The sequence below is a fragment of the Onychostruthus taczanowskii genome, unplaced genomic scaffold (assembly GCF_017590055.1).
Source record: "Onychostruthus taczanowskii isolate IOZ18803 unplaced genomic scaffold, ASM1759005v1 scaffold15, whole genome shotgun sequence".
NCBI lineage: Eukaryota > Metazoa > Chordata > Aves > Passeriformes > Passeridae > Onychostruthus > Onychostruthus taczanowskii.
The window spans coordinates 3,332,338-3,359,290 of NW_024498685.1; the positions used below are offsets into that span (position 1 = coordinate 3,332,338).

Consider the following 26,953-nt stretch of genomic DNA (forward strand, 5'->3'; position numbering starts at 1 on the left):
CCTCAGTGATCTTTCTGGAGAGCTGAGGGATTATGATGCCTAGATTTGGAAGCAGAAAGATTTGAGAAGTTCTTTCAGGATATACAGGAAGCCTGTGTGTTAAGGGCAGTACATGATGATAAACATTTGCTTTTTAATCTCTCCTCTTTGACAGCAAGGACCTCTGCTGGATGCTGATTTGGGAAGGCAACCAACCTCTAACCCAGAACAAGCAAAATTGTTATGTGTGTTCAGAGGAATGTTTCTGTGTTCACACTATGGTCTCTCCCGTTTCCAGGAATATAACAGAACAATAGCTATGTTTGATTATATTCAAAAAGCTTTTATTTTCAAATAAACAACCAAAGTCAATGAGTACTTTGGGGTTGGACTTTGTTGCTCATACACTACATCACAGCAAAGGGAGAAAGCTTCAGAAATTCTGGAAACAGTAGCTTAGCAATATTTTACCCTCATCTATTCAATATCCAGTTTCAGTAGAAAACTTTTTTCCCTAGCCAATAGGAAAAAAAAAATGCTAACTCCTTGAAACAGGAAAATTAGATAACAAAACTGTCATTCCTCCAGTCCAATCCATAATTTGGCTCAGATTTGCAGGCAAGAAAGCAGAAGAGGAGCTGCTAGAGAACACTGACAGGCACATAAGCACTGAAGGTTTTTAGTGTTAGAGAATATTGGGGGGCAGGGTGCTGGCGGTGAGGCTGTTTGGCTGGTTGGTTTGAAGTCTTATCAACAAGCCAGGCCCTGCAGAGTTATTATTAATCATGATCAAATCACATCAGGTTGTCAACATCTGATTGCCCTTACACTTGTACATTCTGTACATGTCCCTCTGAATTAAAATGGGAAAATATTAATCAGCAGTGGCAGCCCACAAGATATTTTCATGCAGCAAAAGTCAAATAAAGTGGAAATTACTCACAGAGCTAAACAAGAACAAAAGCTCCCTAAGTTTGCTTTGTGCCAAAATCTTCATGCTATCCATATTATTATTCAGCCAATGCACACTGGAATTTTTTTTCTAAAATTTCGTTTAAATAAAAAGTGTTTAAATGAGCAATGCCATAAAATGGGGGGGAAAAAATAAAAATAAAAACCAGAATGCACACCTACACACAAAAAAGGATACACACTTCTTTAATTTGGGTCTCTACTGCAGATTCTCAGCAGCTGCCCAGCATTTTGCCAAGTCCATGGCCACATGCACCCGTGACTCTGACTCACCATTTTAAACTGCAAACACTGCTACTTTAGTTGCTTCCTAATCTTTTTATGGTTTAGGGCATCCTCATTATGACTCTGAAATGAGTTGCACACAGAAAGACATACTCTGTGGTATACACTTACACCTTTAAAAACTAAAAATAACAGAAGGATTTACAAACCACAAAAAAAAAAAAAAAACCAAAAAAAAAACCAAAAAAAAAAACCCTCAAACAAACAAACGGATGGGGCATCAACAGTTCAGATTTGCCTTCTCCAAGGATTTCTTTGACCTCTTCTGCACAGGGCTTGAACATCTTCATTGACTTGCAACATGTCCAAGACATTCATCAGAATATTTTGTTAAGACTTTCTGTCAACTACCATGACTGACATGAGACTGGGGAGGGAGTGAAGATGGGGGTGGAAATTATGACTTTTTACCTCTTCCAGAACTGAAACTATTGATATGAATGATTACATTCTCATAAGAATTTCAAAGCAGATGCATGAAGCTGGTAAATCAATTCAAAATCAAGGAAATAAATACTCAGCTACAACAGACACGTATTTGCTGTCCTACCTTGAGGAATACATTTTTGCAAGATTTGGATCCTAGAGCTCATTATTACCTTATCTGTTGTTTTTTTAATGTACCTGAACTCTTAGAAGGAAAAATGAAAAATGAGTATTCAAGAATGAATTCTATCATAAGGTCATAGTTCCTTCAGGACAGAAGCTCACAGTAACTTAAAAAATGAGGAAGATGTCTCAAGATACAATATCACATATTATATATTCAATGATAATATAACTTAAGTTCTTGCAGCTAGAGAATATAACTTAAGTTCTTTCAGCTATGGAGCTGAACTAGAGGAAGCAGGAATCATGACCAAAATAAGATTTCTTTTGCTATCCAAGACAAAGCAGATTGTGCAATTTTTTTTCTCCTTTGGGAGGCAAAACAACTACTTTATTTGCCTTACAAAGAATAGGAACCAACAAGAAAGGTTATTTCAGCAGGCCCATGCTCTGGGCCATTTATATTTCCAGTTAAACAGCCAGGCATCTAAACTCTTAGAGGAACATTTGCAGACCACAACAGGCAAGCAAGTGTTGTCAGACTCCCTCTGGATCAAGCTGCACTTCTTGCTGCCTCAACCCATGCAGTAGTTCAGTTTTGGAGGAATCACAGAAAGGTTTGAGTTGGAAGAAACCTTAAAAACCACCCAGTTCCAGCCTCCTGCCTTGGGCATCAGAGGAGTGATTGCTGTCACCTTCCACGACAGCAGACTGATCAGAGCCCCGTCCAACCCAGTCTTGAATGCTTCCAGGGATGGGGCATCCACAGCTTCTCTGGGCAACCTTCTCCAGTGTCTCTCCACTCTCACAGTAAAGAATCTCCTCTCAATATGCCCCTAAACTGGAGGCAATACTCCAGATGTAGTCTGACCACTTACATGCTCACTTTCCATGACCCAACACAGCTGGTGCATAAATTATTGTCTTATAAGTTCCCCATATCTGCATTGCTCTCTAAAAACCAGCTTCTGCTATTGCACAGAGATTTTTCCATCAGGGACTGTAAAACATTTTTGCCCATAATTAACTGCATGGAAGTTCAATCCGTTCATCCACTTCATCAATCCATTTTTCCAGTCTGAAAAAGTCCTTCTGGAGAGCATCCCTACCCTACCCATATCAGCTGGTCCCTCTTCACGTAATATCATCCCCAAACTTGCTGCAGATGCTCTGCTTTCCCTTGTCCAGGTAGTTCACAGCAGTATGGAACAGTATCAAAGTCAGGGTTAACCCAGGAAATAGGAATTCCTTTTCTTTCCCTGTCTGCCATTTGCCTGGCCTATCAATTGATCAGTGTCTTCTAAAGGAATACTAAAAGAGCTTTGGGAGCCAAATCACCTCCAGAATCACTGTCTGACCGTGTTGTCCATAGCCAAAGGGCAACATTCCCTAAATATAAGTACAACAGCATAAGGTGGCTCCTCCTCTAAGCTCAAATACCAGTTTACCTCCAGGCAAATTGCTTTGCTTAGAGCATAATTTAAAGTACAAGAATCTGATCAGTAACTGTTAGTCACTATCTGTCTCCATCTGCTATGTTTCAAGTGTTTTAAGTTCTTCCCTGTCCTGAACTGTTTGTGTACATAACAGAAAGAAAGCATAAACAAAGAAAGAGACAAGAAGAACTTTGCAAAGCTGTTCTGGTGGGTTTCTTTCCCAAGGGTCCTTTGAAGAGCTTTTGAGTTCAGTAACTTCATAGAATAGAAAGAATGTTTACATTTTTGGCATATTAAGGCATGGCACAACTATTTGTATAAAAATAAATTTATATAATAAATGTCAGAGTAACATGTTCGGTTTGGGTTCTTTGGCTTTTATTCAGAGACGGTCAGGGATTAGGAAAATATAATAGCAATATCAATTTATCATTATTCACAGAGAAAAAGTTTGCAGATAATTTTCATAGATGAAGTGCAGCACACCACCTTGGAACTTAGCTAAAGTCATATGCAAACTGGTGACACATATGGTGCCTCAGAGAATTTAGAAACTAACAAAAGCACAGCTGCTAAAATATCCCTTCAAACAATGCAGTTCATATCATGGAAAAAAACGAATTTGGACTCTTTTTCACTCATCTAGAATTTTTACTTTTGGCTGACCATTAAATCTTGCACAGTTTATTTGGGATGGAGAGGAATAGCTTACATGATTACTCTGGGCAATAGAGAGATTAAGTTTAGATGAGAGGTTAAGTTTAGACAAGAGATCATAGTCTATCAAGAAGACACCATAGAAAACGTGTAAAATTAGTTTTAAAAGCCTTTCCATTCAGAAAGGTGGCTTCACCTTCTATGAGATAAATGAGCTCCATTAGAAACTATGATACCTTACTCCTTTTCAAAGAAGAAAATTCACTCTCACCACTGTGTCCTCACTTTCAAGTGCAAAACCAGTTTAGAGATATCTGCATTTGTCACAGAGACACTTTGAAAGACAAGAAAAAATGAAACAAAACCAAAACCAAACAAATAGAAAACTATTAATGAAGAAATGTGGGAAATACGGTAATCCAAACAATGATGGAATTATGATGATATCCTGCATGGAGAACTTACAACATAAAAATTCCTATGGTAAGCTACTGAGTTGCTTCAAGAAAACTAAGTTCAAAATCTTTGTCTCTGCAATGAATTTTTTCTTCAACATATTCCTTCCTCAATTCTCTGTGCAGACCTCTGTGTGCATAACCCCAGCATTAATAATCCCACTGACTATGAACACAGGAGGAGGAAACAACCATTAATTACTTGAGGCTGTGCAGATATTTATAAGGCAAGAAAAATGAACATGCAGTTCTTGATGGCACCCATGGTGTTTTTAGGCAGTTGCATGTGAGAGAAAAAAAATAAAGGACCTCAGGAATCAAAATAAAAATCAGACTTTGTTCTAATATGGGATAGAGGAAACTGCTTTCCCATTAGAGGACAAATAAATATCACCAACTGTCTGACACAAAAGGGAAGAGGAAAACAACAGGAAAACTTGCCAGCTGGGGAAAGCGGTAATCAGCTGCCAGGGATCATGTTAGGGCTGCAGTTGCTTGTCTTTGCCAAGTTTAAAGAGTTAGCTGTTCTAAAAGTATATTTGAAAAATGCCACTAGGGAGTTTAGATACTGACCTTGTATGGAAAAATTCCACTGAGAAGACAGCAAATTTCCAGGATCCCGGGTATTTTGTTAAAAGTCATCTCATGATTTCCCAGGTTCAGCATCAAAAGAGCTATTTCAAAAATGCAACCAATGTTGCTTTTTTCCCTGCTCACATCCCTACCCACAGGGCTGCCAGTCTCCCATGTGCCTGTCTGGATTTAGTTCTGTACATCCCACTCCAAAGGGAACAACTTCTAGACTGAGAATGTTGCTACTACTATATCATCACTAATCTATTTTTACTGGCTGATGCATGGGGCTTCTGGGAAGACAGCAGATATAACATTTCTCTCGGTATTTTAAGATTATTCATGTACAGGGCTCTCAGCAATACTATTTGTTGATATTTTAGAGAAGCACTGTTAATAAGCTCACAAGTATTTTAGGACTTAAGAGCCCTAAATCTAGTGAAAAAACCCAACCAAACAAAAAAATTCAAGAAGAAAGCAACAAGGTTTTCCTCATATAACAGTGTGCTTGAAACCAAACTCCTTTTTTCAGATATTTTTAAAGTACTTTTAAGAGAAAAGTCTGTCTGTATGGCACAGCATTGATACCAAGAGACATGAAGCATGATCAAACCACCATTGTGATATTTCTGAGAGTTTAACAAAAACCCCCTTAAACAGGTAATGAAGGAAGAAGTGATGTAAAGGTGCACAAAACAACAAAAAAAAAAGCGATTCATTATATAACATCTGCACTTAGGTTTCAAACACATCACAGAGTATCAGCTGGAAAAAGCATAGAAAAGATAGATGCAGGAAGAAACCCAGATCCATAAGCACAGTGTCACATCCTTTAACACCCCCACAATCAGCTGACATTTATTTTAACCCCTCAAGACAACCAGGAAACATTTATTCCAGATTACAAACTTTTAGCCAGAAATTCTGCTACCCTTTCTCTTGAATAGAAGCAACCAAATGACCTAAAATTCACTACTTTTGAGGGACGAAGCAGATGCAATTTTTTTCCTCTGTAGCAACGAGGTTGAGTAGTACCCCATGTGTGTGGGGAGCTACTCAGCACTGAAAGTGATAATTTGCCAAAAGACTAGATGGCTATCATCAGGTACTGTTATAAAAGCTTAAACAGCTATGTAGCAAGCATGACAAAAAGTAGAAGCCACTGGAAACCACAAACATTATACTAAACAAATTCTACTGGAACCTGACAGATGATTACTTTGTAGTGTTCCCCTCCACCATTATCCCAACAGCAGCAATGCAATCATGGTTATTGTATTTCACTGCTGTTTCAGAGCAATCAGCATGGATGTTACTTTTAGTGACAGATAAATCTCTAAGGCAGTATAAACTTCCTGATGAAAAAGTAGCCAGCCAACCACTTACTGCCCTATTTATGGAACAAACTGCTCCATGAAACAGGAACCTCAATATCCTACTTCAGTCTCAAAAGTATTACCAAGGGACACAGAAGGAGAGAGAAAAACTAAAGACAGGACACCAAAGAAGCTTTCCATATGTACAGAGTGGCTTGACTACATTCAAGTGAAATTTAAATTAAAAAAAAAAAAAATAATTAACAATCACACTGCAAAAGTCAGTTAAAAAGTGTCTTCTTAGCAAAATGTGTGTTTCTTAGCCCATCCTGTCCACTGTATTAGTACATGTACAACAATGACATTTGAAAGTTCAAGTGTCAAGATGTGTAAAAGTGCAAAGAAAGTTTATCAAATTTACCATTATCTGTCAGATATTGTACCTTCCGGAGGTATGAAGATAAAAATACGTTTCTGGAATGCATTCAAAAGAAGGATAAAAGTTTTAAAAATAAACCTAACTGCAGACACTGACACCGGCTCACCAGTTTCATTTTGACTATTTGACAGACATAAAATACTAATGAGGAACACTTACTTTTTCTTTTATTTTTTAAATTTTTGTTTAAAAACGGACACAAGTTTCACAAAAACACCCAAGCTATTCTCTGAGATATCTCAGTGATCACTGGGAACCTTCACTACATAAGGCCTGCATTTCATTAAATTTGATTCTCACTGCAGTTACAGTGAAGTGTATCACAGCCTTTATGTTCCACATCTTACAGTTGTAGTGCAGTCTGATTAAAAAAAATAAGATAGAATTATCATGAGCTATTTCTAGGCAATGTCAGAATCCTAAAGACAAAAATTCACAGGAAGATCACATATCAAGGCAGTAGAGAAAAGAGCATAGGGTTAAGACTTCTTGAACTGTGGCAGATATCTCAAATAAAAGAATGTCCAAGAGACCAGGAGAGAACAGAAACTTTTGAGCCAGAAAGTGCCCTGAACAAAGCTATGTATGGCCAGCTCAGATCACTGAGGAACTCTGATGGAAAGAAGAAATAACAGTAAAGAAGAGCTCATGACAGAACCAGCTAAGCAAACAACTTTCCAGAACAGGTGTCTCTGGGAGAACCTGAGAGACATCAGCTGCACAGGAGCAGCCCTCACTCCTGCACGTCAGCCTCCCCTGCTGAGGAAGGGCTCAGCCACACCTGAGGCTGAGCTTGGAAACGGAGAGATAGCGAGTCTAAAACCCAAACTTGTCATATATCCTCACCGTGTGTAAATTGCAGTTCTCTGGCTGTAGTTGGCTTGGTTTGTCTTGGTTGCTTTAGACAGACATGAAGCAGCTTAGGAAGAAGGAAAGGTTGATTTTTTTCAAATGTGCGACAGACAACACTTCAGCTAGAAACAGTAAGTGCAGAAGTCAGCTTTGCTTTTGTTTTTTTGGACTTACAAAACCAAAACTGGATTCACCTACCCCAGCCTGGCTTCTGTAAAATTTACAGAACTGAAATGAGCAACGTTAATGTACTTTCTTCTAAGCAAACATTTTCCATTGAAAATGCTATTTCATACACATAACATCAGTTCTTTACACTGTGTTCCCAGATCTCCTACAAGGATACAAATGCCTTGTTTAAATAATCATTTTCTTTCTTCCTTGCTTCAAACCACACACAGCTCCCACAAAAGAGAAGAACTTCATGGTTCCAGCAAGACAGCAGAGAGGAAATATCTAAATAAGGCTTTTCATCTGTCAAAAAGTACAGGTAGAACAATGTAGCTCATTCTTTAGCCATATAAGATTTGTGCTTTTAAGTTATGCTTTTCCAAACAAGACCCCATCTACACTTCAAGCACAGTGAGCAGATTTACCAAAAAGAGAAAAAGTGGAAAAATAAGTCTGAACAGCAGCATTCAGTTTTGGTGGTGCTCAGTGTACTCAAAAGCTTGACTTCCTACCCTTTTTACTCTCCCCAGATGTAAAGATTCCAGCCAGAGACATCTATGGCTCTGGCTGGAATCTTAACCCCCTATCTTTGAGCACTGAAGTGGTATTTGAAGTAGGCTCCACATTCAGGTCCCACCACATTGAGTTTAGTGCAAAAAATGTAAAAGACTGAACTCCAGTACATAAATCATCTACAAAGAAAACCATTGCTAAACAGAGGTCAATAAGTGGTTTCAATACACCACCAAGTTAAACCCACTCAGGTTTGTGTGGCCATCTTGCAAACACCATGGCAAAGAAGTTTTAAATGTCCATTGGATTAGGATGGCAATCTAAATCCCACCACCAGCACCAGTGGTCTGTCAATGACCATCCTGCAACTCCTAAGTTAGAGCAGTCCTGACAGAAATCACTTCCAAAAAGACCTTTCCATTACAACAGTAGTAGGATATTAAGTGTTCATTGTTCCCAATATTAATTGAGAAATAAAATATTTTCAATAACTGAAGCATTTTTAAAGGAGAAAATAAGTCAATCCTTATAGGCCAGTGCAGGCTTCCAAGTGATATATTCTGGAATCCTGAACATTGTGAGCCCAGGAGTCAGCTGAAGGAAGGAAGCTGCTTTACTTTATGTAAAGCAGCTTTGAGTACTGTGAGATATCAGGACCTTACCCAGCATGTGTGTTGAGTGCTGTAAGAGCTTCTGAAAACAGCCTTGATCACTACCAAATCATGTTAATAACCATAAAAAGCATGATAAATTGAAGAAGCAGAATTTGGGCAGTGGGGGGGAGTCATATTTGTTTTTCCTGCACATGGCAACATACCTACGCAGAGCAAAATTGGTTAAAACAACCAAGTGGTACTAACACTTCATAAGAGAATTCCCAAAAGTTCTCCCTTTCATTTACCTTGCTCTAAAAGAAATAAGCAGTAGCGTTCCCTTTTCATGGGAAAATGAGCAGCTCTCCATTTTTGGTACTTTCTTCTGTAATTGTGGAACTAAATAGCATAGCAGAGACCTCAGCGACACGTTCTTCATCTTAAGGCAGATTTAGAATAGCCTTGAAAGAAATGCCATGCAAAGACTCATTTTCTAATAGAGCCCCCTTTTTCCATCTTTGATCCTCACAAACTCGCTCTGACAGCTACAATACAGAAGGGGTCACCACCACAAGCTGGCTATTCTGATCACCTCCGAGAAACTGGCACCCCAGGAAAGCTGCAGGAAAAGAGTTCATGGGAACAGCACATATAACAGAGTGAACAAAATGGAAATTCAAGGGCAGTGACATGCCTGGCTATTGCATAGCCATGTCATACAGTTAATGGAATTACGTGGCAGCAGTTTTTCCCAGAGAAGTAAATCACTGAAACATTTCTGAAGCGTGTCTGCCAACCACCTCATATTTAATTTATTATCCTTTCACAGCAGCAAGTTGCTCACCAACTAAATTTCCCTCATTTGAGATATGCATAAACCCTTCCTACTGATCTATTTAACAAAAATGAAAGTCACCTTTAAAAAATAGGGAAATTGTTCATAAAAGGTCTCTATTGGAGCTTGTAAATCCCACCAAAGCCCCTTGTAATTGCACACACACATTATGTATCCATACACCTTGCAGTCCCAAGCACCTTTCATTTTTCCTGAACTATTTCCAGCACTTTTTGGAAAAGAGGTTATTTATTCTTAAAGAAAGCATGTCCATTACTGCATGGATGAGCAGAGTGCCTGCTGCAGCAGGTCAATAAGGCACTGCAGAAGGGCAGCGCTGCTCTGCTCCCCCTTCAAAGACAGATCACAAGCACTGCCTTCATTAACAAGTATTGACTACCCTCTCTAATTACTGCATTTAAAACCTGGTGTTTTCACTGCAGCACAAACCTCAGCTGTCCACAGAAGCCATTTGCTCAGCTTACATTTAGCTTTTACTGACAATTTCACATGCTGAAAAAGGGGCAGAAACCATTGTTTTATACATAGGCATTTCTTCATTTCCAAAAATAGTTAAAATACCTAGAAATTCACTTACTGATATTAATGCACCAAATTATATACCTGAATCTGTTGGTTTACACATATAAAGTTAGAAATAAAAATCCAATATTCAGACTTGTAAACTAATGAAGCAGTTTTCAGAAGAGCTCAATCTCAATACCTCAGAAAAACAGGATATTTAGCTTTTACATATGCATATAAAATCCTGGCTGCAGAATTGAAAACTCCAAACTTGCTCTCACAACTCTCTGATTAACCTCACTGAGTAATACCTTTGCTTTTCCTATGCATAATTTAGAAACAGATAATCAATCCCAATTAACTCCAGGCAGGAATTTAATTCTGAATCACATTGTTGGCAGAATAGAATACTGCTTTTCTATTCCCCCCCCCCCCCCCCCATTTCTTTTTGTCCTTCAGTGTTTCTCAGTAAACAAATCCCTGATTACTTTTTCACTTAAACATTTACTGCATTAAATATTTGCCTTAAGGTAAGAAGTTCTATGGAAAACTACAACATCCACACCCTACCCGATTTTTCTGAAGGATTCTTGTCTACATGCAGGAGTTTATTTACTTACCAGTGAAGACATCTATGAGCATTTGGTAAGAAATTAGGGATTCACGCTTTCTCCTTAGGTCAAAAGAGATTCTTTCTACACCAGGCTGACTTCGTGCTGTATCCTCAGAGCCACCACCCAAGGTGGCTGCACAACCTACACACTGAAGGGCTCGCTGTCTCTTTCACTTCCTTTTGTGGTTTTCAAGGCCAAAATGAGAGGGAGAGCTTTTTTTTTCCCCACCAGCTTATTGCACTCTTAAGTTATTTTATGAATATGTAAACATGTTTTTAAAGAGAGCTTTGTTCTTACATTTTGCTCTTATTTGTGGATGCAGAGAAAGATGGCAAGACCCACAGAAGCTCAGAACACCTGCATTTCATGTTTACTCTTCTCTCTGCATGCATAACCTCCTCCAGAAAGCAGATACTTCAATGAGTAGTAAAACTCTACCCAGACAAATGGAAAGCACAGTAGTGTGGCTACCCGATGGATATATTGTTAGACTGCACTCATCATTCCCTGCAGAGCAGCATCATTGCCTGCTGAGCATTGCCCACCCTTCCCACAGGAATGAGTGAGCTGACATCAATAAAAAGTGGGATTTTTGTCACCCATACCTGATCCTTGCCACGTTATCTGTAAAACAAGGCATCCACATTGAAAATACTTATGAGATAATCATAGGCAAACTTCACACTTTCAGCTGTTTGGTAGAAGGAAGAAGTAAATTTTTTGTTTTGAGATCTGGGACGCAAAGAATGCGAAGCTTATAGCAATTGCTTCTCAGTTTTGCAAGTACAGTAATAAGCTCATACAAACCAGTTTTGGAATAGTCCTGCAGCTGAGACATTCTGTATTCATTTCACACTGGGTCAGTGTTTTGAAGGATGTCTCTTCACAGCACTGCTCTCAAAGCAAAGAAATCTCAGTATCAGCAGAGCAGGCCAAAAGCAATAATCTGATAATTAATTCCTGTTTCTCTAATTTAATAGTCTGTGGTGTAAAAGCACCCTAAAATACAGAAATATCAGTCTTCTCATCCATAGTCCTTTCCCTGCTGTTTATACAGCAATATGAAGCTTTGATAATTATTTGTCCAATAAGATAGAGATATCAATCAAATAAAACAAAGTAGCTGCTTCCCCTTTTTGAAGGCAAATGGAGTTCTGATCCTTTAAAGTTTCTTTTGCAGAGAAAATAATTCTGAAGGTAAAAATATACTTATCATACAGACTGAGATAAATAGGTCAAAACTATTTTATCAAAGGAAAGAGTTTCAAAACTTTTGAAGGCTGATTATTTGCTCCTGAGATGAAAAATACACATACAAATGAGAACATTACAAATGAAAACATTATGGGTTTGAATAAATAGGTTGTAAAGAGCCTCTCCATTCAAACAGTATTACTTGCTAGACAGGGCTGCTTAAAAATAAAACAAAAATGTACAAAAATTTACTAAATTTGGGACACAATATAGTACAGGGTCCAGCATTTTGGCTTACAATTTGACAAGACAGTCCTAAAAATCATTTGTTCTTATTTAGATGGAAGCACACTTGACAAGTACATCTGCTTCACATGTCCAAAAAATTACAGCAAATGACTTTATATCATTTCTTATCATGCTGCTCAATCACAAAGAGGAGTGACAGCAAAGAAAGTTGCTGAGACAAATTTTGCCAAGCATCAGCAGAGTCACTAAGGGATTCAGAGAGGCATTCAACAAGCTCTTAGAGCAGCTTCTAAGAGAGAAGGTGAAGCGTTAAGTTGCACAGACACAGGAAAAACGAGAAGTGCATTACTTTGGGGTTGGGTTTTTTGCCTTTTTTTTTTTTTTTTTTTTTTTTTTTAAGAGCACCTATTGCCATGGAAGCAGAAAGCAAAACTGAGTTTTAGAAAGATTTCACTACCCAGCATAAGTAACCACACTGCAGATATGAAAAGCATAGTGCAGGAATTACAGCAAAACCACTAAAAAGTTAAGGAAATTTTATCTTTTATCCATTTTCATAAGCAATTTATCCTCAATTCCAAATTTTCATCATTGATCTCCAGCTCACAAGTAGCCACTCTCAAGGAAAGAAATATGCAGGTAAATTGCTCTGTTTTCACACTAGACTTTGAAATAAGGATCATGCTGAGCCATTGCTAATTGTAACCATTTTACAATTAATCACAGATTAATCTGTGAAAGAGAAACCTTTTGAATTAAGTCTGTGGGAAACAAGTCTGTGTTCTACATGGTCATATTTCTTTCACCTGATCATAAAAAGGCCAGGTCTGCTTTTATGTAAATATGCAACAGACAGGTCAGAAATCCCTTCACCTTTCATATGACATGGCCAATTTACTCAGCACAACCATTTCTATTGAATTGTAGCAGTATCAGGGACAGCATATTTGCAAGCAATTAACAATTAAACTAAACCTTAGAAAAATTAAACCTGATTTACTGGTTGTAGGTCAGTATCTCAAGATTTGCAAAGAGTTTAAAAAAGCTCAGTGTATGAACAGCTGTAAAATTATAGAATGGTGTGGATTGGAACCCCTCACCATGGGCAGGTACAATTTCCACCAGACCAGCTTGCTCAGAGCCCCAATCAAACTGGCCTTGCGCACAACTTCTCCAGGCAACCTGTGCCAGTGCCCACCACCCTGTGAATAAAAAATGTGTTCCTAACATCTAATATAAATGTCTCCCTTTTTTTAGTTCAAAACTGCTCCTCTTGTCCTATCACTATCAGTTTGTGTATGAAGTTCTCTCCCATATAAGTCATCTTGCTGTTTTGTTAAAAATTACGCTGGAGCAAGGAGCTCCATCTGAAGATACATATAAAAGAAGATAGAGGAAACCACATATAACTAATTCTGTTATCAGTTTGCTTTTTTTTCTCTGAATATGAAAAGTTCAGAACCTCTAAGGAGTTTAACATCATACCCCTAAACACTGTTAAATGAAACAATGTCTGTAGCCTGAGCCCAAAATTGCCAGTGCAGGAAGGAAAAGCAGACCAGTTTTGCTGAGCCACAGCCAGCTGGAAATTCAGCAGTAGCCCCTGCTGCCAGAACACAGCACTGCCACAGCCCCAGCTCTAGCCCAAGGGATGGCAGCAGGATGGGGAACTCTGATAGCCCAGCCCCTAAATCCTGCCATCCCCACTGCTGCGTGTGCACAGCTGCTGTGCTGAACACGCTGCAGCCTTCCCTCCCTGGTTCCGGCACAGCAGCAATTTATTGTGCTTTTCTTAGTAAAGGTTGGTGGAGAATTCAGTGAGATGCCATAAGGGAAATAAGATTTTAAATTCAATTACAAAGTTAAAAAAAAAAAATACTGCATTTACTTTGCCTGCCTGTTTCGAGCCTAATAAGTGCAGGATTCCTATTTAAGTCTGTGTACAGACACGGAGTTAAATATTCATGTGTCAAGACTTGCCTACATGTTTTTTTATTGATATTTGTCAATAAAGAGCAGCTGCTCATATCTTAAGTTTATATAGGTATCATGTACTAAGACTGAATTTTTACATTTTCAACACAGTGGGTAAACCAACATGACTAATGTTTTGAAAGATACTGAAGTAGAATAAAGTTATTAAATATAAATTACCTTATTAACTTTATATTGGAATTACCTTAACAGAAGTAAAATAAAATTCTGCATTAGATTTCAAAACTCAGATTCTTGTCATAGACATAATGTTGTTAAAGTTACCTTCCTTTTAATCTCTGAGGAGCTGAAAAATACAGGTGTGCTTTTAGCTTATTTTTTTGATTCAAACACCTGAATTAGAATTAATAGAAAGAATTCACACTTGCTTCCTTTTTAATATCAAATAAATGAATCAGAGAAGACATGCAGTCATTCCCCACAATCCACTAATCAGGAAACAAATATTATGCATCTTTTCAGAAACTTATTTTGCTTATATATTCCTAAATGCATCTGCTAAGTCCTAATTAGGGAACAGAATAGTATTTAAAAATAACAACAAAAAAAAACCCATCCCACAAACCCAAAATCCCACACTGCCGAGTTAATAAGTAGAAAAGAGTAAAAGAGTTGATTTTCTACACTCACCAAATAATTAATTACACAATCATAATTTAAACTGCAGATTGTTCAAAGCTATAACATCCACATATAGAAAAAAAAGGATAGGAGAAGCATGCATTCCACACAAAATTTGGTTCTGAATTTGCACATATGTCATTCAAAAGCTTATGGTAAAAATGGAGGTTCTTCTTCATGATCAGAGTTTCATTATCTAGTTTTATGTGGCTTGCTAGCAGACACTGTAATGCAGTTCAGCAGTTTTCACTTAGAGTTTAATATGCTTACTAATTATCAGAATTCTTCCTTCTTTCAATGCATGCCCATGCACCAAGGAAAAAAAGAAAAAAAAGAAAAAAGAAAAACAGGAAATCCTTAGGAATTGGGTCCTTTCAGCATCATGCAGTCCTCTCCATAGTTACTGAATAGCTCCTGCTTTTCGAATCCCTTGCATACTATACCTGAAAAAATCAGGTAAAATCCTATCAGAAAGCTGGTCCTGCTTCTATATTTGCCACAGCAAATATTGTATTTTAAGTTCAAACAATCTGCTCTTCCACACATAGCAAAACAAAACAAAACAAAAAACCCCCAAAAAACCCAAACAAACAAAAAAATCCAACTGCAGGATTTAAGATCCCCCAGCTCTGTGTACTTCAGTTTCCACCTCTGCTAGCCTTACTCACATTTAGTGCTGTCTGTCAGCTCACTGGCTGTAATAAGCATGTAGTCCTTGTCAGTCTCAGGCAGGATAATGTATTCTCACTTCTCATATTTAAAAAGCATTTTTCCTTCCTGAAACTAAAGCTAACATTTGACAGCAAGCAGCTACTTTGTCTGACTTCCTGAAGGAGGAAAAGTACTTGGAGAAATTGCTCCATTTCCATCCCAAACTATAGATTCAGGGTGGCACAGGGGCACAAAGAACCACCTGAGAATGGAGGTATGGGAAGCAGAGAGGGGCAGGAGTGGTTCTTTTCTTCCATAACTACTTTTGTACAAGCAAACAGAGCTCAGCGGAGCACTGTGGAAAATTTATGATTACTAAATATATGCACTCTCATGGTGTCCACAGAGAACAATTCATCTACTTCTGCTCAGGTTTCTAATCTCCTTCCTTGCAGTGAGAGGAAGGAAAGAGTGAAAGATTTTTTTGTTTTTTTCTGTTAAGCCAGCAACAGTGTGAGCACTGCACACCACAGGGCAGCAGATTGAACGAATTCTTTTTCCTGCAGAAAACTCTCTCCAAAAACACACTCTAACACAGAATTCTGTAATTTTTTTATTTTCCCCTGATCTATCAACTACTTCCACCTCTAGGCAAAAGGAAACAATTGGAAAGGCTGGTGCTGCAAAGGAACACTTGTGACACTTTATGAGTGCCAGCACAGTAACTGGAGTTTTTGCTTGCTTTGCTCTGGAGTTACCTGTCTGCAAGTGAGGGTCTGGATTCTGTAACTTCACCATATTTGAGTATTCCTAATATCACACCTAAACAAATAAACCGGAAAATAGTTATAAACTGTTGTGCCCCAGAGGTGTTCCCCATTGCAGGTACTTCAGCAGCATTACCTACCCACATTTATAGACACCAGTCATTCCCTCTGTGTCCATTTAAAACCTCTTTGTTATTTGAAAGGACTACATTAATATTTTCTCAGAAAGCCATAGTGAAAATAATGAGTTTTTAGAAAAAAAGAGTCTGAAATATCTGGATCAAAGTAGTTTTAGAAAACTGCGAACTTTCTGATGTGAAGACTTTCAGAATCCTGGTCCATTGTCATATACTGCATTCTGTATTTCAGATAAATGCTGGTCACAGATGCCTTGACCCCAACAGAACACAAGCAATCAGTAAAGGGCTTGGCAGATGCCTTTAATCAACATGTTTAACCCCATGGGGGGAAAAAAGTAATGTGACTGCTTGAGATTGTGACAGTTTGCACACAGCACCCCTGAAACACTCCTGTTTTCTAAGCCTTATGTAAGCCTTTAAATCAACAAATCATAAGACATGCATGGTGAAACTACCTGATCCCTTTTTCATTTAAAACCTACCACTGTCCTATTTCAACATTTTCTGTAAGAAACAAGAGGCAAAAAACTCAAGATTCATTTTAATCAGTCCCATACAAGACCTAAATTGCACTTGGGACCTAGCAAAGAGGGCACAATATTCACAGTGGTAAGGTACATGATATATACCACGCTACAACACCCTGATATTACTCAGGTTCTAAAATGATAGGCCTACTTTTCTCCAGCAGTTCTACAGGCACAGGCTGTGACAACAGCCCCGAAAAATCCCATAAAAACGAGTGAACTTTACAGTTGGCATTGGCCACCTGGGAAAAGCAACCATAATAGTGTTAAAAGGTAACAGTTGTTAAAACCAGGAAGTAATCATTCTCCACAGTTATGATGAACAGACACTTGTTTGTTTAGGCTCCATGAAAATCCTTTGAAGAGGTAACTCACTTGGGTTTTGAAGTTCCTTTAAATTCCTTATTAACACACACAATGTTAATATTGTTCTCATTTCTGTGAACAAAAAGCTTTTCATATATGCCATGCACAAGCAGCCCTTATACAGAAAAGAAGTAAAAGGAAAAGTTAAAGGGGCAATTCTGCACGCTGAAGTTGAAGACCAAGGTTTGCCCCCACCAGCACGAGCCAGGTCTCCTGCTGGCTATCCAAGCATTTGGATACTTCTCTCACCCTTGACTGAATGTCAGGAATGTTGTTCTAAGAACACCCTCTGTACAGGACAGGGAAAGGATGTAGGGGGGTTTAGAAGCATGTGCACAACTCATCTCTTGGGCTGTTGTGTTTTGACCCCTCCACAAACACAAAAGCCACGACAATACCCCCTGCTGCCTCACCTACCTTGGCAGGCTTAAAGAGAACCTTAACAGCCTGCCCAGGCACCTGCCTGCCCTTGACTTGCAGGTCTGATGAGCCCGTTTGCCCCCTGGATCAGTTATAGATTAATAAATTATGAAGAACACTGTTTCCTGCATTATCATGCAGAACTTAATAGCACACAGAGGTAATTACAGAGCAACAGTCTGTTCAGATTACCATAACTTAGTCAGCTTAAGCTGCCGCACTACATCCACCCTGCTTTCTAAAATGGACAATGATTTTTAGTAGCAGATTGATGCAACTTGCTCTTAAGTTTAAAGAACATAATAAAATTCACTTTGCTCTATATTTAGAATTAAAATAACCCAAAACACAAATGCTGAATAATTTTATGCACTGATAGCAATTCTGATTTTATTGTACAGACCACAAAAAAAAGGTGTTTTGCAAAGCCTTCCCTAGAACCACATTTTCACACAAAAATTTCCAAGCTTTTGTAATAAAGACATAAAAGCCATCTTTTAAAGTTTCAAGAGTTAAGAATTTTCAGGCTTTTGAAAGCCATCCCCAGGTGTCTCATCTCACATTACTTTCTTGAATGCTCTAGTACTAATTCATAGGAGAATAATTGAAGTACAAAAGGATTCTACCCTCACAGATGAAATACAGCTACTTAATAAGGAGAGTTAGTGTCAGACTGAATAAAAAGGAATGCACAGTATGTTTGTATTAAGACACGGAAATTTTGGCAAGAGTCATCTGAAGAAAAGGCTGATAGCAGTATAATTGCATAAAAGTGAGAAAAAAAAATTCAATTCTATCAAAAACAATTGACTTTTCCTGTATTGTTGTGGTGCAGGATTCATTTGGTGTGTTCTGTTACCCCCTAGAGCTATAATGGTTCAGTGCTGGGATCCCCCTCTCCCCCTCCCCTGGAACCTCTCTCTCTGAGAGTGTCAATTCGTTCTCTCCTCCCCTGTTTCCCTGGTTACCTTCTGTCAATCCCTCCCCAAGTTCTGTCCATCACCCACTGTCTCCTTCCCATATTCCAGAAAGTTCTCCCCTCTTCGGTGGGTGATTGGATCGGAAACAAGGGTCCCTCCCTGTCACATTCCCTATTGGCTAGCTGGCATGTTTCTCACGAGTTTGTTCACTCCCTAGTTCTCCCTCATTGGTCAATGTGTTGTGTTCCCGCCCCCTTTATAAGCTGCTGTATTCCTGCCTCGTGGTCCCTGCTCGGCCGGTGGCCCTGGAGTTAATAAACGGCTCTGGATTTTACTCCCGAGGAGGGTCCCTCCCGTCATTCTTCTACTTCGCCTGCCTGCTGCTCCCTGCTGCCCCTTGCTGAGGCGCTCTCGGGACGCCCCGGCGCATCTAGGGAGTGCCCCCCCGGCTGTCGGCTGCCGTGCCTTCAGCTCAGCCGGTGCGACCTCCTCCCTGCCTGAGGGAGTAGAGAAACTTGGACAGCAGCACGGCACTGTATCAGTGACTTTGCTTTGATTCTTAACTCACCAATTCTGAAGGGAGACCTAATTAGTAAGTTTAATTTCCTGACTTAGTTACTGATGTTAATATAAATAATGCATATATACTAGTATTCAGTTAAGGATGTGAAGTATCACAGACAAGACAGTGAATGATGGTGATGGCAAAGAGGAAAAACACTTTAATAACTCACTACAAGTTGTCATCAAGCCCTTGCAATACAAGACAAAATACTTAAAAAGCAATCTGCCTTCAAATACTGTGTGCCTGAAAAATTTTACAGTTCAGGGAATACCTGTTTCATGGTATAAGAGAAACTAGAGCCTGCTCTCCTGTGAGCTGGCAATACTACAGCATTCAAGAAAGTCATGTGACATATGACAGACTCCTGAGCTTAAGCAACCAAATGGCTCAGCCTAGTAGGAAGATGAAGCCTTAAGTACATTTAAAAAGTTTCCCTACCCCAGATTTCTAGCTGGAGCTTAAAGGCTGGACAATCCCCAAAAGGAGCAGCAACTGTTTGGGTCAGGATGCTCAGCCAGAAGCAGAGTCAGTGGCAGGGAGCTCTGCACTCTACCCTAGATCTTCTACCTTGAGAAGCCACCAGAAGTGGACAGGGGGATCTGCCCTAAAGTTTTCCAGGCTGAGGCCTCTCGTGCTTCACAGAAACAGAAGACACACCGAAGATACAGTTAGAAACTTCTGTTGACTTATGGCCCTTTTAAGGGTTTGGCTTTTTATTAGCTGAGCATTTGATATTTCTGTGCCAGGCTTTTGGCTCTTCTGGTCACCTTCGGGGACTTTGTGGCGAGTGAGAAGCAGAAGTCAACAGAGAAGTTTCTAACTGTATCTTCAGTGTGTCTTCTCTTTCTGTGAAGCACGAGAGGCCTCAGCCTGGAAAACTTGAGGGGAGATCCCCCTGTCCATTCGTGGTGGCTTCTCAAGCCTGGCACAGAAACATCAAATGCTGAGCTAATAAAAAGCCAAACCCTTAAAAGGGCCAGAAGAAATTCAGCCACTGAACCAATGACTTTTAATCATTGTCCACCACTGTCCCTCTCCAAGCCTCATCCAATTCTGGTCACACCAGCATCTGTGTGGGAAGGGAAGTGCCCGCAGTCATCCATGAGGGGAAGGCTGTGCCTCTAAGCTACATTATCACCTGTGCTGCAAGACATTTGTTCAGGAGTCATTAACAGATCACAGAAATTCCCATGTCACCATACAGTCCCACCACATTTTTCCTTCTTTCCAGGCTATTTAACTTGTTTCACATTAACATTTGACACACTTAGCATTAATACTTATAATGAATGCTATATCATTGCTCTGTCCTACCTCCCACTCAGCGTCTTTTGCCTCTAATTTTAACACGTTTTATGCTACATTTTACTGAGTTTCAGTGCAATCAGAGGTGTCAAATTGCTCTGAAACTCATTAGAAATACATTTCTCTACATGTCTAGTTTTGCAGATTACTGTAGAAGTAATTTTCCTTCTCTGCTGTTTTTACTCAATTCTCCTTATATTCTGGTATCACCTTACTGCTGCATGTCTGCACCCTGGGACCACATCTGACTTCTACATGGCTTGCCAACATTTCAACAAAACCCATCCTCCCTTCCCGACATTTACTTCAAAGAGTCTTTTCTTCTGCTAAAGGCTTATCTCTGTTAAAATGTTATTTCTAAGGAAGCTAGGTGAAGAAACCATTAAAAATTCCTCTTTCAGTTTCCTCCTTTATGCTCAAGTTATTTACACAACCTGGTGCTCTGGGGATACCCTCCCTAAGCAGCATTCTCTTTCCCTTTGTCAGGAGTACAGGAGTTTGTTGACAATGGTGTGAATCTATCGAGTTGTCCTCTGCTACGCATTTGATTAAAATGTTTTGACCATCAATAGCTGAAGGCAAAGTTTATTCACAGATTTAACACAGATGAAAAGGATCATTCTGATTGTCTGAGTGTAAACATTCATCCTGGATCCCCTTATATTCAGAACAGCTAATATACACAGCATCCCATTCTGGAACAGAAAGCCATTTTTTTCCTCTCATAGAAACAGAGTTGCAGCTACAAAATTCACAGTCAGTAATTTGATTAAAATACTGAATTGACAGAAATGTTTTGAAGAAAATCTACCCAATATTAAGAGAACTAGAGAGAAAAGCCCACTAGTGCCTCATTTTAAAATTTCCTTGCTTCATATTTTTCCTTTTCCTCTGATAAATCCTTCATCCTGGGAAGACAATTTATCTGTCAAATGCATAACAGAACATACTTTAAGACACAACAGTGCAAAACACAGCAGTTGGAGGGCTTTATCACAGATCTCACTGTACTCAAGACGTACTGACAAACACTGCCAAACACTGCCCAGTTATGAACAGGATTTTTACTGGAATGCTGGGAGATGAGATAGTCTCTCATTGGAACTTTAGAAGTGGGGGAAAGTCTGATAGCTGCAGTTTCAAGCAGCATGGGTGTTGACAAAAAGAGGAACAAAATAAGAGCCAAGGGCAAATTACTGGGTTTTTCTGTTAACAGCTTCCTTTGTTAATATTTGATTTTACTTGTTACCCAAAAGTAACACGTTCCCTGAACAAGCTCTCCTCTTCCAATCTAGAAATCTCCCACATTTATTAATTTATCTACAAAAGAAATCAGCTTTATAATCCTGCACAACAAACTACACTGGGTGTGCAAATTATTACTTTCTCAGTTTCAGCAATGCCTAGAAGCATTTCAGCAATGGTACTTACCAGAACCTTACCTGACTTTGGCCTCTCAGGCTATATTGAAAAGGAGAGCTTCTACAGAAAGGAGCAGGCAAGTTTCAGCAAACCCATGTCAGTTGCAACTCTCCTTTGAAATCTTTTGTGTATTGTCACGTGAAAGTCAGTGAATACGAATTTTAATTTATTTCAGGAAATCAACATCCAGATCACCAGGAAGTCAATATTACAGGGCAAACCATAATTTTTGGGTAAAGTAGATGTTGTCAAACAAGAGTTAAATAGAAACATCAAACCAACCCAAAATACATATAGACATGACTGGATAGTGTATGAACTAAACAGTACACTCTTACTGGCTTTAAGGGGATAATTTTAATCCTAAATGTTTGGAGGAGAAGTGGGGGAAGAAATGGTAAAAGCGAAGTTCCATTTCTTGGCGCTTCCCCACCTTTGCTTCAATAAGAGGCAGGGGTGATTAATTTGGCTTAAAAAAGGAAGCTCTCTAGTGAGAGGAAAACGCATTTTGATACAAGTTCTGCACAAAGCAATTCCTTATGCTTTAATTTCCCTCATTTTTGAAGAAAGAGGAATGTTTGGAAGCAGTTTCCTCATATTCACGTTCCTCTCTTGACATTTTAAAGTATCAACACTCCTTGATAAAGCTCATTTTTAGAAAAATGTCAAAAAGCCTCTAATCCCCAGGAAGGCTTGTAAAGCAGCTATATTTCTTTGTCAGTGGTCTCTAATGTACCTAGAGATGCATATCACTGCTAAGATTAGCCCTAATGATTGTATAGGTTTTCCCTGAGCACACTGTATAGCAAATTTTCAATCACTGTAGACTAGTCAACAAAATGCAGTGGGTTATACAAAGCCAGGAACAAGAAGAATCAAAATCCAATGTTCATTACTGTATTTTCAAAGATAAAATCACAACAATGAGAAACTGTCAGGCAGGGCACAGTTATCCTTCTAGCGTTTAAAAAATAAACAACAAAAACATTTTTCATAGACTATAGCAGCACGCTATTAGAGTCTCATTAGTCTCCTACTGCAAGGTGGAAACTCAAAAGATTACTGAAGTTTCTTTAACATAATGCCATCATTTCATACCCATTTACAGGCAGAGCTACTACGGCAGGGAAACTATTTTTTTTCCTGTCAGTGTTAGAAGACACCTTGCTGCAGTGAATGCTGTCCTGAATGCAAATTACCTCAGCTCCCCACGAGGCATTCTGCAATGTCTGACTGCCAACAGACAGCGCAGAGCCAGCAGATGTACATTTAGAAGTCAGTGGTCAGAGGAAAACTTTCCAGAAAGGGTGAAAATTTGCACTGCAGTGGGCAAAGCCACGGAAGCAGTGCAAGACTTGAATGCCACAAAAGTTAATTTAGTTTATGTGCAGCAAGGCCAGAGGTGACTGTGCTGGTGACAGGAGTAAGCTATTTCTTGCTATGAAAGTAAGTTACTGTGTCCCTCTATTCTGAGTGATGGCTTCACACCTGGATTAAGTCTGCTAGGTGGAGATTGAACCTCCTAGGACAGCTCGATCCTCTGCAGAATCCAAGTGGTGCCACACTCACACCTTGCAGAGCTCTTGGCTTGTGAAAGTGCTGAACAAGCACGCTGTGAAACACCTGTTTCTTGGTGGGAGGCTAATTTTGAGTTAACATGCACACACACATTTGAAGTAAACCTTCACTCAAGTCACACAAACTCTGAATTCTAATTCAGCAGGGAAAAAGAAAAAAAAAGGCACCAAATACACAACAGCTATTTCCTTCTAAAAGAGATTGTTAATCATGTTACTCCACAAAATATCCTTTCTAAACTGTTTCCAGATACCTAGTTTGGCATTTTCCATCAATTTCAAAGTATCTCTGAAGATTCACTCAACTTTTAAATTAATGTCATCTTCTGAGGAGAGATGAATTTTGCTTTGTCCTGTAGGCAGTTAAACACACCAAGCTCTTTCAAACTCACAGGTTAATAAAATATAATTGTCACTTTGCACACAATGAAGGTGAATTTGGGCTATGGTAAGTGGAAGAGCAGAAAGATTTTTCTGTTACATGTCAGACACTTTGATTGCAGTGCACAACAAAAGGCTGATGCTGTAACAGAAAACTTCAATAGCTCGTATCAACACCAGAAATGTTTTCAAGCAACACCAAGAATGGAAACACTCCCTGATCTTCTTCCTCCCAGCACATAAAAGCTGCAACATACCCTCCTTCATCAGTCCAATGTCAAAATCTGTGAGGCAACTACTGAGTGTACAGGAGTTACAATAGTCTTTATTATGTCATGGCAGTAATTAACAACAATTTACCAGTTTGAGAAGGATTCTGATATGCCTGCCATATGCATCATCCAGAATTGTTTCAAATGCATTTACAGCTCATAAAACAGATCTACTTTCTCGAGTTCCTTTCCAGATACAGATCTGAGGGAATTGCCTGAGAACTGTCCCCCAGGCAGTATTGTCAGTAACTCACATACTGCACAACATTTGGCAGAGACAAGGACTGGAGATGGACTACACTAACTCCTTTCCTTTAAGATTTTCAAGGAGGTCAAAGGCATAGTGCTGCATTAGAAAACCCTTTTCAGATCCAGTTGGTATTTTATAAGCCAGAAAAGCATAAACACCTGCCTTTAATAGAAGAAAGAACACATCTAGCTTCATGTTGCAACTGTGAATTAATTTTATTGCAGAATCAAGGCAGTCTGGTGAGCTTTTGCCAGCCACAGAAGCAAGTGCAGTCACATTCTGACTACAGAGAGAGAAGCTGCAAAGCTTCCCTGCGTTTATAGGATGCTGAAGCACTTGCTCCAGCAGCTTCTGCAACAGGAAGAAGGGGGCCAAAGTTCCACTCTGAGAATAGAAGTCCTGTTCAGAAGGTTTCTTCAACTCATTTTCTGGGAGAAATGGATTACGAATGGGAAAAAAGAGAGGCTTTATGCACTTACATGGAGAAATCATCACCAAATCTCCCTTTTATTTCCCACATATTTTAAATTCATTTCCTTATCTTCATTTGTGAGGTTTTCATACTTAGAAGTCACAATAGAGGAAACGGCTGTGAGTCTGGTTATTGCAATGGAAGGACATTTGATTAGCAGGATATTGCTCCTATCATGACCCTCACAACCTTCCTGCAACCCAAAAGCTGACAGGAGCAGTCACACTGAAAGGCTACATCCTGCACAAATGTCTAGTATATAAGTCACCTGGTGGAGCTGGTGTGAGCACAGATGGAAAGAACAACAATGAATAGATTGTAGATGAGCATAAATACACTGCCCCGGAGTCTAAGGTAACAGACAGCAACTGCAGAAGACTAAAGAAACTAAATTACAAACTAACAGAAAACACAGAGTCCTGGTTGTAAGTATACCTCTATCTGAGGAGATTAAAATCCAAGTCTATGTGCTGCAAACACAATTACCAATTCCTCTTTCCCAAGGTAAATAAAGCCTTGAGAAAAAAAAAAAAAATCCCACCACCAATAAAAAATTGTGATTTCATGCACAAATCCAAAGTCACTACATGTTAAAGCTAAAATAAAGGATCCTGTGAACAGCATTGTGGTAGTCTGTTCTTCTCTGTGCATACTCATTGTTAAATTAAGCAGGCCTCTTGCCCAGGAAGTCATGGAATGACCGGTCCCAAGCAAAACACCCCATCCTAGTGATTGACATGTCATAATTCCCAACATGGTAACAACCATATGGCAGAGATTACAAGCTTTATTTCACCCACTTTGCCCTTACCCACCCATAACACCAAGGTGCCGTGACACCACAGGCATGAGGACAGCACATTGCACTTGCTGTCACATCACAGAGTTCAGACCTAGAAATGTGTGTGTGTGTGTGTGTGTTAATTTGCTGATAAAGAACACCTTTCTGAAGCTCAGATTTTACCACAGTACTTCTTCAGGGCGACCAAGGCAACACAGGTAACCAGCCCGAGTCTGACTGTCCCCTTCGACATGATGCAGCTGCTTTCTGGAGTGTAACGTGTCAAACAAGTCTAGCACAGGTTGTTGCTGAAGGGGGAAAAGAGGGAGGCACTGGGGAGGGGCAGGTGCAAGACACGGTCTGTGGCAGGGGGAACATTGCTTTCCTGCCATCCTAAGAACTGCTAGCACAAAACTCTTAGATATGAAAACATATGTTACAATATTCTAATAAGTAACAATGTAAATGGATATGAATAAAAAGTACAACTTGAGTACATTTCGTGCTGAAGGTACCAGCTCCGAAGGCCCGGGGGTCTTTCTCCTGAGGAGCCCCCGAGTTCACCCCTGCGAGCAGCGGCCCCGCAGCCACCCCGGCCAAAACCCCGCACGGCAGAAGCAGATAGGCGAAGCTCCCCGGCTTGGGCAGGTGAACAGCGCCTTCTGCTCGTACCCGGCAGGCGCAGGGAGCCCACGGGAGTCCACGGGAGCCCCCGCGCCCACCCGCGGCCCGAGCGCTGCTCCCGCTCCGCGCTGCGCTCTCACCTGCGGGCGTGCTCCGGGCGGCCGCTCCCGCAGGGCCGCTGGGCTCTGCTCCGCCGGCACCGGGAGCGGCGCTGGATTTCCTGCGGATCGCCACCCTGCTGAAGTGCGCGCCCTCCGCTCCGCTCGTCCTCGGGGCGGCAGAGAAACGGAGAAAGGCGGATTGGGGGAGAGGCCGGGGGCTCCGCAGAGCCCCCCGCGCTGCCCTGAGGGCAGCGCCTCCCTCACCGCCCGCCTGCATCGCTCGGGCCTCACCTGCGGCCGCTCCCCGCCCTTCCCCGGCCGGCACCTGGCCGGGCACCGCCTCCCGCAGCCCTGCCCTCGCTACCTGCCCAGCGGCCGCCGGCCCCGGGCGAGGTTCTCCGCCTGCATGGCGAGTCACGGCGAGTCACGGCCCTCCGCGCCCGGGCCGGCCCGGGGATGCGCGGTGACTTTCTCCGAGCCGGGTGCCCACGGCGCAAGTTCCCTCCGCGGGCACCGCACCCGCTCTGCTTCCTCCCGGGGCCTCGCCGGGAGACCCCGGCCCCGTGGCCGTTCCCGTTCCTGCGGGCGG

At 40.4% G+C, this 26,953-nt stretch overlaps 1 protein-coding gene across 3 annotated transcripts in view; it reads right to left on the reverse strand.

Annotated features, from left to right (window-relative positions):
• FGD4 (FYVE, RhoGEF and PH domain containing 4) overlaps window positions 1–26,445 on the reverse strand; it is a 105,482-nt gene extending 79,037 nt beyond the window's left edge. For 2 of the 3 annotated variants that reach the window (XM_041398754.1, XM_041398755.1), the window contains exon 1: window positions 4,907–5,098. The gene's annotated coding sequence lies outside the window, so the exon portion shown is untranslated. Of the gene's footprint in view, window positions 1–4,906; window positions 5,099–26,403 lie in introns of those variants that run through there. The other variant, XM_041398758.1, reaches the window with a different exon arrangement.
• Window positions 26,446–26,953: the final 508 nt, after the last annotated feature.